At 50.7% G+C, this 10,553-nt stretch overlaps 1 protein-coding gene across 9 annotated transcripts in view; it reads right to left on the reverse strand.

Moving 5' to 3' along the window:
* The window catches only part of Slc6a9 (solute carrier family 6 (neurotransmitter transporter, glycine), member 9), a 28,977-nt gene extending 27,977 nt beyond the window's left edge, over positions 1-1,000 (reverse strand). For 3 of the 9 annotated variants that reach the window (XM_005410695.2, XM_013507776.1, XM_013507775.1), the window contains exon 1: positions 740-1,000. The gene's annotated coding sequence lies outside the window, so the exon portion shown is untranslated. Of the gene's footprint in view, positions 1-404; positions 490-516; positions 539-739 lie in introns of those variants that run through there. The other 6 variants (XM_013507777.1, XM_005410702.2, XM_005410704.2 and 3 more) reach the window with 5 other exon arrangements.
* Between the last annotated feature and the right edge of the window lie 9,553 nt (positions 1,001-10,553).

Here is a 10,553-nt window from a genome sequence, read left to right on the forward strand (position 1 = left end):
CTCACCTGCGGCCGCGCCGCGCGCTCGGAAGGGGGACTGCGGAGGGGACAGCGCGATGTCCTCGAGGGCGGAAGCCCCCAAGAACTCCCGGCCCGCAGTCCTTCCCAGAGCCGCGGCCACGCAGGCTGTGGACAAAGGCGGCCCGAGGGTGCTGGCACCCCCAGCTCCCAGCCGCCGCGGACGCGCGGGAACCCGCAGCCGGCGGGCGAGTGGGCGGGCAGATAGCGAGGCCAGCGGCTGGAGCGGCCAGATAGGCACTGGGCACTGGTGGCGTGAGTGGGCACGGAGTGGGGGCCACGAGCGGGCACACACCCGGCCCCGCAGGCCCCTCTCGGAAGCCCCGGGAGCTCAGGCGGACCGCCCGCACTCCCGTTCCGGCGCTGCCAGCGCAGCCCGGCGCCCACCTTCTCCGCTGAACCGGCGTCTGCACGCAGCTCCCAGATCCCGGATCGCCCCCGCCTCCTGCCTGCTTCAGCTCCTTGGTGACGGCGGTGACACCCAGACGCGCGCACCTACCCCGATCATAGCGGCGAGACAGACAGACATCCCGGTGCGTGCGCCCACACTCTTAGCCACAGATGCCCGCATGCACGCGCGATCTCACACACACACACAGACACACACACACACCGCACACAGACACACACACACGCTGGTCCTGGGGCTCAGCCCCGCAGAGCCACCGACGGCTCGGCCGGACCCAGGTGCGAGTCACACGCGCCTCCTCTCGCCCCCTTACCATGCTGCAGCCCCCGGCCCAGGCGTGCTGGGTCCGCACCGCGGTGCGCCCAGGTGGCTTTCTTAAAGGGAAAGTTGCATCAGCCTCCCGAGGTTCGGTGCCGCCGCGAGCTTGCCCGCCCCGCTGCGCCTCCAGAGCTTGTTGTGTTTTGGTTTCGTGGAGGCGGGGGCTAAGAGTTTGGTGAAAGTTTGGAGAGTGAAAAAGGGTTGGAGACCTAGCCAAGTCCCTCCCTGAACAGCTCCCCTGGCCGCCCTCCCCCTCCCCCGTCCCATCCCCTCCCGCGTGCGGACTTCTCAGGCTCCTCCTACCAGGGAATAAAATTACAAGTCGCTCCAGCTTTCAGATGATTGATCCCCACGAATCCTTGGAGTGGGGCTCCGCAACAGAGCCCCTTCTCAGCCCCTGGTCCCTGCCTCGCTGCCCTCTGGTTGGGGCCCTTGGAGGGGGCAGATGTTGTCCCCTTGGGCTAGGCCTTTTGAAGCCAAGAGGCCTGGGGAAACTTTGTGGGGTTGGGGCTGCTGTTAGCCCGCCAGGCCCCTGGCCTTCTTGTTCTCCGCCCCTGGCCCCTCCCTCTCTGCCCTCGGGCTGGGGCCCTTGGAGGGAGCAGATGTTGTCCCCTTGGGCTAGGCTGGAATGAAGCCAAAAGGCTTGGGGAAACTTTGTGGGGTTGGGGCTGCTGTTAGCCTGCCAGCCCCCACCGCTTCTGCGCCTGCCTTCCCTCTAGAGAGAAGTCAGAGCAAATTCCGTTCCCTTTGGAGCAGGGGCCGCTGGAGACCGTGGGCACAGCTGGGTAAAGCCTGGGTCCTACTCGTTGGAACTGGAGGGCTGGTGGAGCCTTTTCTCCAGGAACCCTCTTGGACAAGGGCTTATTCAGCCCCACCCTGTCGATAGTGCCACCTGGGCTGCAAATACCCCTGGTCTCCTCCTCCCTCCTTTGGGCAAACATACCTAGGTTCTAGTCCCAGGTAAAGAAGACTTTGCTAAAAAGTATTTTGCTCACCCTCAGCTTTCTCCCCTGCAAAGTGGAGAGGGTGAGTTAAAGAAACAATACCAGGGTATATGAAAGGCACTGAACTCTGCTGGGCAGCAGTGCTGCCATCTGGAATAGGGAGCCCATGTCTGCTTACCTTGAGAAAGACCAGCTTCATGGGAAGGGGCCACTTAGTGCGAGTGCCAGAGGAGCTGTTGCTACCCGGACCCTGAACAGGGCATCTGCTCAGGGAAGGCCCCGTCTGGAGAGACAGACTCTACTCTGCACCCCGAGTCCTCATCACTGTGTAGCCAAGAAACCGATTGTATTTTTTCTCTGGAAATGTCCTCTAAGAAGCCGGTACAGATGTGTCAGATTTGCACAAGACCAATCGATGAGTGAGATTCCACCTTATTAATTTATAATCAGAGACACTGAACAAGATAACAGGTGTCCAGCCCCGACACTTCCTGTGGTGTCTGTCACGCACACACATCCATCCACAGGCCTCCCCGGGCCAGAGCCATGCAGAGACTGCGCTCAGAAATCAGATCTTTTCACACTGGGGACGCTTTCACAATCATTCCTTTTTACTTCGTCCCCAAACCTAGCAGACATAGCATGTTTGAGGTTTATATTCTCCTACAAATGAACTGGAGCATGTTCCTGTGTACACCCGCTTGTACACACCTCTATCTGAGCAGCCTGTTGTGTCTGCACCCCTGACTGTGCCTGAGTAGGCACCTCTGGAAGAGTGCAGCAGGCCTGTGCTGTGTGTGTCCTCAGCTTCTGAGGCTGAGTAGATCCAAGCCTGTCTCACTGGGACTTAATTCTCCCTGAAAATTGTTTCTGGTCTCTTTTCCCCTGAATACTCCCTAGCTGGTCAAAAAGGACTTCCTCCTGGGAAAGGCAGAATGGAAGCTGTTGGAAGAAGCCCCAAGGTGGAGGAGGGACAAGCAAGAGTGTGAGTGGGGCAGGGTGAGCCTAGAAGGTCCAGAGACAATTCTGAGAATGCTCAGAGAAAATTCTGAGAATTTCCCTGGTCCTGGGAAAGCAGAGCTTCCCATTACCCCAAGGAATCTGTGTGGAGAGGCCAGGTGTAGGATGCTGAGAGCCTGTCTCTATGGCGCCTTGGGCCCTGGGGCTGGGCCTTGAGGAGGCCAGGAGCAAGCCAGGGGAAACTTGCAGAGCTCGGCACTTAGGAGCTCTATCGGAAGGAAAGTTGAGATTCACTGGGGCCTGGGAGGCAGCTTGGACTTCAGTTCCTGCGGTAAAAGAGAGAAGATTGCCTTTGAGGTATTTGGGGAAATTGGTGACATGGACCTTGAAGGTTTTGCTAGACTAACTGTGACATAGCACAAGTATATTTGTGTACACAGATTAGTGGATGTGTGTGCTTTAACTGCCTGATCCACAAAGCGCTTCAGACAGCCACACCAGGAGTCCTGAGAGAGGCTTGTGAGAAAGGTTCTGGTCTGAAAAGCCGTCCCCAGGAGACAGGAACTAAAGGGCTGTTTTTTTCCAATCAGAATGCTGTCCCAAGGGAGGCAGGTCTGGGCCTAGCCGGGTCAGAGCTGGATGGCCCTAGTGCCTGGCTGTGAGGTCCCTGCCCAGGGCATCCGGCCCACAGGGAGGGAGGGACACAGCCAGCCTGGTCACTGTAGGAGAGAAAGGAGATCAGGTCTGGCGGGACTAGACGTCCCACTGGACCTGGTCTTCCCCTTCCCGGAGCAGGGCAACAGGAGGGCAGGCAGCTGGCTGGGCCCCACCTGCTGCGAGCTGAGGCGAGTCTCAGGAGCCTCCAGTTACAGTGCTATTTCCTGGGTTGGCTGCGCCCAGCACTACATCCCCCAGGGTTGGCTGAGTTCCTCATTTGTCATCATTAGCCAGCGGGATCAAGTCCTCTGTGTTGGGACGGTCAGAGTCAGCTTAGGTATGTGTCTGCTGGCAAGAGGGAAAGTGCCAGACCCAAACTACTTCTGGAGGGCATTATAGGAGGTGGCAGCACTGGCCCTTTTGATGGAGGTGAACTGAGCACCAGGCTGAGAAGACAGGGGAGGGTAAGTTTTGCTTTAAGTCAGAGCCTGGCCTGAGGAGTAGCCTCCCCCTCCTTGGAGGCCCAGCCTCAGTTTCCAGAAAACATCATTAAAGGTACCCTACCTGGCTTCTGCTCTCAGGTTCCTCCTCTCTTGAAATTTTGGAGCCCAGTGGTTGGTGCCTGATGCCTTTCCTGTCCTGATTCAATACAAGGCAGAGGCTTTGATGAGCTCCAAATTGAAGGGTTGTCCCTGGGACCTCCCATGTCACTCTCATGTCACCCTTCTCCCTGAGAGCATAAGCCAATCAAAGCTGAGCCCCAGAGGCTCCAGGTAAAGTCAGCCTTGCAGATAGGAAGCATTGACTTTGGCCCTGTCTTGGGGAGAGCAGTTCCAATCTTCAGAGTAGTCAGTGTCCAGATTCCTAAATACTTTAGCTCCCAAAGTCCAGAATTCCCAGTGCCAAGGGTGCCAGGATTCCCAACACAGTAGAGAACTGAAACCCTGAGTTCCCAATACTCAGAGTCTCCGGTGCCCAGTGGCCAGAGTCCTAATGCTGAGGGTGCCAACATCTAAACCACCCAAGGTTCCTAACACCCAACTTTCAGAGTGCAAGCGTCCCAAGTCACTGGGAAAGAGGAAGGGACGGGTGCTCTTGTATGACTGGGGCTCCCTCAGGGACTGGTGTGATGGTGGCCATGACTGGAAGTAGCCTGAGATGGTGCCGGCAGGAGCAGCAGTGCTTCCATTCTGCTTAGATCCTGTCTGGAGAGATGGCAAGAGGAAGGGTGGCTTGTCCTCCGGGCCCACCCTAATTGTGTAATTGAATGTCCATTTACTCACGGAATGCTTGTGGGCGTCTACTAGGTGCTGATATTTGTGCCCCTCTGCAGGAATCCAGCCACAGGAGAGGAGGCGCTCCTGCTCTTCACTGTGGATTGGTCAACAGTGTGTCTGTGCCGGAGTGGTGGTTTGGGCAGGTGGCCATTTATGGCCTGCGTTGGCTGACACCACAGCTATGAGAATGAGTGGCTACTGGGTTGTGACAGTTTTGGTATGAGGCAGTGAGCAGTGTCAGCAAGTTGGGTGTGACTGTCAGAGCCAGTCTGGCCGTGTCCATTTGTCTGGCCATCCTAACAATCTCTCTTGCCTCACTGCTCCACAAGGGATGGGGTGGAAAGCCCCTCTTCCTCTTGATCTCCAGTTACTGTATTGCTGGTCTCCCTGTGTGGAGGGCAGGGCCACCCCCAGAGGTGCCCTGCAGTGGGGTGGAGATTTCTCCTGCTGTCCTTGCCCCTGTGGGACCCAGAGCCTCTTTGAATTGGGAGGACAGGAAGAGGGGTGGCTATAAGTGGAGCAGCCAACACCAAAAATAGCCACCTGGCCTGGGGAGTATCCTGTGACGCCACCCCCTGCTCCCAGCCCAGCTGCTGACCTGGAGCCTGAGTGGGGCTTCTTTCTGAGTCCACTTTCCCAGCTCCTGTCTAGACTTGAAAGAGGGGCAACGCAGTGATGTCACTGCAAACAATGACATCACAGGGAGCCGTGATATCCCGAGGAGAGATGCGGGGGTCTGGGAGGGGTTGGTGGCTTGCTTCCTAGGTAGGTGGGGCTCCATCTACTGGCAGCTCCCTCAGCTCCCAGCGGCGGGGATGGCCGGGCTGGATAAGCCCTGTGGGGGGCCCTGCCTTATCTGTCCCCGACACATGTCTGATAAGCCTCTTACTGAGGCCTGGCCCAGGAGCAGGTGGGGAGCAGGCTGGAAGAGGGAAAGGCCAGCTGGGGCTGGCTGAGCTCCAGGGAGACAGTGGGGTCAGAGAGTGCTGGCAGAATCCCAGGAAGGGGAGTCAGGTGAAGTGGCCTGGGGGTGTGGACCTGGGCCTAGGCTGCCTGCATATCTTTCCCAGGTCTCTACAAAATACTTAGGGAAAGTAGGCCTGGTTCTTTCAGTGTTCCCTCAGTGTTCCTTACCTCGAGTACTATCAGCAGTGACTATCAATCCCAGTATTGTGTGAGCATTAGCGGATTTAACATGTGTGAAACAGTCACAGAAGGAGGCCTGGTATAGGGGGAGTGCGCATCCTTCCTCCCCAAGGAGTATCTTCCCTGGCACACGCCCAGCATGCCCAGCAGCACCCTGGAGTGGCTTGGAAACTAGCTGTGGGTTCCAGAGGCTTCCTAGCTTTGAACGTATCTCCACACCTACTTAGTCTGTGTTTGCCCCGAAATGCCCTAGGCATGCTGGCTTTTCCAGTATATTTTCTTCCAGCAACCCCCATGGACAGCTTGGAGCCCTTGGTGCCCTCTAGTGACAGAAACTGTACATGGCAGTTGCAGCTGGATCCCAGGGTATATTGGGTGAGAGGAGGTACTGTTACTTAACTGGTTATTTTATGGCATCCTTACATCAGTTTTACAAGGTAGCAGTTATCTCCATTCTCTAGAACTAAGGGTAGGCAGGTTAAATAACTACACAACTAATCAGTGGAAGAGCTTGAACTTGAGTGCAGGCTGCCTTGTCTCCAAAACCTGTGCTCTCAGCCTTGAGCAGTACGCAGAGACTGCTTCGGGGCGCGTTAATACATGGCTGCCTGGCCCGGGAGATGTTTTACATGCGAGCCATACTGATAGTCCGAGTGTTCCTATGGCCATTGACATGCTCTGTATAACTATCACATAGTGAGAATTGGTTTAGGGAGCGATAAAGTTGACTGTTGGCTGTTGGGACCTCTTGTGTAGCTTTCTGGTTGCGTTGTGTGGGTGTACACTTCCACGGTTTTGCTTGTTATGTTGTGTGGGATTAGCCAGTGTGTGACTGTTGTGGACATTCTGTAGCTAGTGAGACTGTTTTGGGAAGGGATGGAGGGCCCTGAGTTCCCAGAACCGCTTGCTTTTTCGGTCTGCTCACCATGACACACATGATGGATGACTCCACATGCCTGATACACTCCCACGGGCCTATCCTCGTCCTCTTCCCCTGCCTCCCTTTTATTTTTTGAGGAAGTAAAGCAAATAGTACCACAGATGGAGCTGGTCTTCTTTTTTTTTCCATGAGATATTTGTGAAAGCATTTCACATGTCTTTGAGTGATAGCCAAAAAAAAAAAAAAAAAAAAAGAAAGTGTCACTTAAAAAGAAAAGTAAATATGACCCTTCTAATTCTTTCTTTTCTTTCTTTTTTTTTTTTTTTTCCCAGTACCGGGAATCGAACTCACGACCTTGCGCTTGCCAGGCAGGTGCTGTGCCGCTGAGCTAAATCCCCAGCCCCAGGCTCTTCTAATTCTTTAATTTGAACATCAGCTTGCAAGATGTTAGGGCATCTCTGGGAGTCACTAAGACCTTTACAGGGGGAAAACAAGGCAAAAATTATTTTTCTAATAAGGTTAAATTATTATTTGTCATTTTCACTTTGTTGATATTTACACTTAGGACACAAGAGTGACAGTGAGTACAATTGCTGGTGTCTAAGCAGGAATGAAGGCGTGCACCGACTGTACTAATAGTCTCTGTGCTCTTCTCTATCGCTGTGTGTGAACAGTAAAAAAGAAAAAAAAAGTCAGTTTCACTTGAAGATGTTCATCTGACGTGGTAATATTATTAGCTTTTTTAAACTTTGAACTCGAGTTCATATCTTTAACATTTTGTGTGATAAAATGGGACGTATGCTTGATTGCAAGCAAAAGCACCGACACGGTTGAGTCGTGAGCTGAATTCTCCCCAAATCAGTTTTATTTAAAAGAATAAACGATGAGCTAGTTGGGTGTTTGGCACACATTGTCCTGAAAGTGAATGGAGTGAATCTGTCATTTCAGGAAGAAAAATAGCCAGGGACGGTGGTCCATGCTTGTAGTCCCAGCTCTCTGGGAGATTGAGGCAGGAGGACAGCAAATTGAAGTCCAGCTTGGGGAGGTTAAAGTTAGTGACTTAGCAAAAGCCTGTCTCAAAATTTAAAAAAATGTAAAAAGGGGTAAGGATGAACTCAGTGTAAAGGCCTTGGTTCAGCCCCCCGTGCCACAGGAGTGCACGCGTGCACATGTCACACAGATACATACACACACACAAAGAGAAAAGTAAAATATGAGTATTTGTTGCCAGCGGCAAAATTACAGCTCTTGAGTGAAAGTTAGAATTGGTATAACTTTTTCTACTACCATGAATCTGAAGCTTCTCAATTCTGATGAGAGTAGTGGTGACATTAATGAATGTGCCCATCGTGTTTTTTTGATATTGTGCAGTATAAGATGTGTCAACATTTGGAAGATCTGCTTATGTACTGTAAATGGCCAGTGCATGATTTACAAAATCATGCTCAAGTAAAAAAAAACCTGTTTGAAGTACAAGACAGACCAGTAGATTTTTCTTTTCTTTTTTTTTCCGGTACAAGGGATCGAACTCACAACCTTGCTCTTGCCGGGCAGGCGCTGTGTGCTGAGCTAAATCCCCAGCCCCACTTTTCTTTTTTTTTTTTGAAAACAATTTTTGAGATGAGATCTCCCTAAATTACTCAGGCTGGCCTCCAACCTGTCTTGGCCTGTCTTAGCCTCCTGTCTTGGCCTCCTGTCTTGGCCTCTTGAGTACCTGGGGTTATGAGCGTGGGCCACCATACCAGGCTGGGTGGCTGGGCTGTAATATAACTGGGTGTGAAGAGTCCACAATGGCCTGTTCTACTGCAGTGTCTAGAAGCAGCCACAATAGCTAAAAAGGCTATAAATGCTTCTCCCTTTTCTAACTACACGCATGGTGGAGCTGAGGTTCTTTTCCATCCTTCAACTAAAGCACATATCCCAACAGCCTGAATGCAGAAGCAGGTATGAAAACTTAGCTGGTTTCTATCAAGCTGACATTAAAAAGATCTGCAAAAGTGTAAAGTGATACCACTGTAAAACTTTTGCTTTAGAACATTCCTATTCAAAGCTCTGGGTTTGATTCCCAGCACTACAAAAAAAGAAAATATATAAACACATGTAAACAAAATTATTTAGATCCTTAATTACTTGTATTTACTTATTTATTTTTAATTTTTTTTGTCCTTTTTTGAGATAGGGTCTCACTATGCAGTTCAGGCTGGTCTTGAGCACACTTTGTAACCCAGGCTGGTCTCGAACTCACAATGATCCTCCTGCCTCAGCCTCCTGAGTGCTGGGATTACAGGCGTGCACCACCACGACCAGCAAATATCCTTCAGTATTTTTAAAAGTACAAAGGGGTCTTGACTAAAAAAGTTTGAGAACCACTGAATTAGAGATTTACTTTTAAAAAACTTGACTTTTCAAATTAAAACAACACTGAGATTCCATCTCATTCCAGAAAGAAGGGCCATCATCAAGAAGTCAGTCACAAATGCTGGCAAGGTTGTGGGGGGAAAAGGGACACTTTTTCACTGTTGGTGGAAGTGTAAATTGGTACAACCACTGTGGAAATCAGTATGGAGATTCCTCAAAAAACTAAAACCAGAGGTTTCATTTGACCCAGCTATTTTCTTTCTAGGTATCCTCCCAGGAGAATTAAAGTCATCATATCACAGTGATACATGCACACCCGTGTTTACAGAAGCACAATTTATAATAGCTAAATCCTGCTGGGTGTGATGTCAAATACCTGTAGCCCCAGCACTTGGGAGGCTGAGACAGTAGAGTCACCCTGAGTCCGAGGCCAGCCTGGGCTACAGAATGAGTTCAAGCCCAGCCTGAACTGCATAGGGAGACCCTGTCTCAAAAAACAAAACAAAACAGTTCATAAACTAAAATAGTTAAATTCTGGAAACAGCCCCTATGCCCATCAACAGATGAATAGATAAAGAAAATGTGGTATTTATATACAATGGAGTACTACTCTGCCATAAAAAGGATAAAACTGAGACATTTTTAGGTACATCCCGAGACCATAATCTTAAGTGAAATAAATCAGACACACAAGTTTAAATAATGCATTGTTTCTCTTGTTTGAGAAATCCAAAGTGTAAATAAGATACAGCATGGAGGATAGATATTAGAAGTAAGAAGAATTTGTTCATATGGAAAGAGAGACAAGAGGAGGGAAGAAGAAAAGGATGGGAACATGGGCTTTTAAAAGGGAAGGGAAAAATGGGGAGGGGAGGAAGGGTTGAAGTGGGGGAGGACAATGGGGAGAAAAAAGAATTAAGATATGTTATGTATAAGTACAAATTCCCCACGATGAATGGGATCATTGTGTATGGCAAACATGTACTAATAAAAAAACCTGATTTTTAAAAAATCTTAGACCTTTGTTAATATCGATGAACTATTAGAAAATAAGCTAACGTAACTGCTTGCATGGCAGTGCATGTGAGCTATAGGTTCTCAGTAGTCTCCAGTATGGAAATTGGGAATTGGTGATGCTCCCTGCCCCTGGTGGGATGTGCAGTCTGTCACCGTCTCCCCCACAGCTGCTTGTTTTATTTCTTAAGGAGGAAGAAAACGGACCCTGCATTGGTACTGCCTCCAGGACAGATAACACTGGTTGGCGGGTGCTGGCTGGGTGCCATTCCTGCTGATCTTAATTCTATCTCTCCTATTTCTAAGCCCACTTTTAAAAAGCTGTTATTAAGAACTTTACATTCATCTTCTCATTTAACCCTCACAAATTATCTATGTTCTGGATACTCTCATTTCCACCTTATAGATAGGAAAACCCAACTTCAGATGAGAACCGGCCTCACCCCTTGCCGCAGTCCTGGGGATTGAACCAGGCACGTGTGGGACCACTGAGCTGCACCCCAGCCTGAGAACAGACCTTAAATCCTCTTAAATTTGTAAGGAAAATGAACATTGACTTTACCATCACATTTA

This window comes from Chinchilla lanigera, unplaced genomic scaffold (genome assembly GCF_000276665.1).
Source record: "Chinchilla lanigera isolate Chin_1 unplaced genomic scaffold, ChiLan1.0 scaffold00136, whole genome shotgun sequence".
Classification (NCBI taxonomy): Eukaryota; Metazoa; Chordata; class Mammalia; order Rodentia; family Chinchillidae; genus Chinchilla; species Chinchilla lanigera.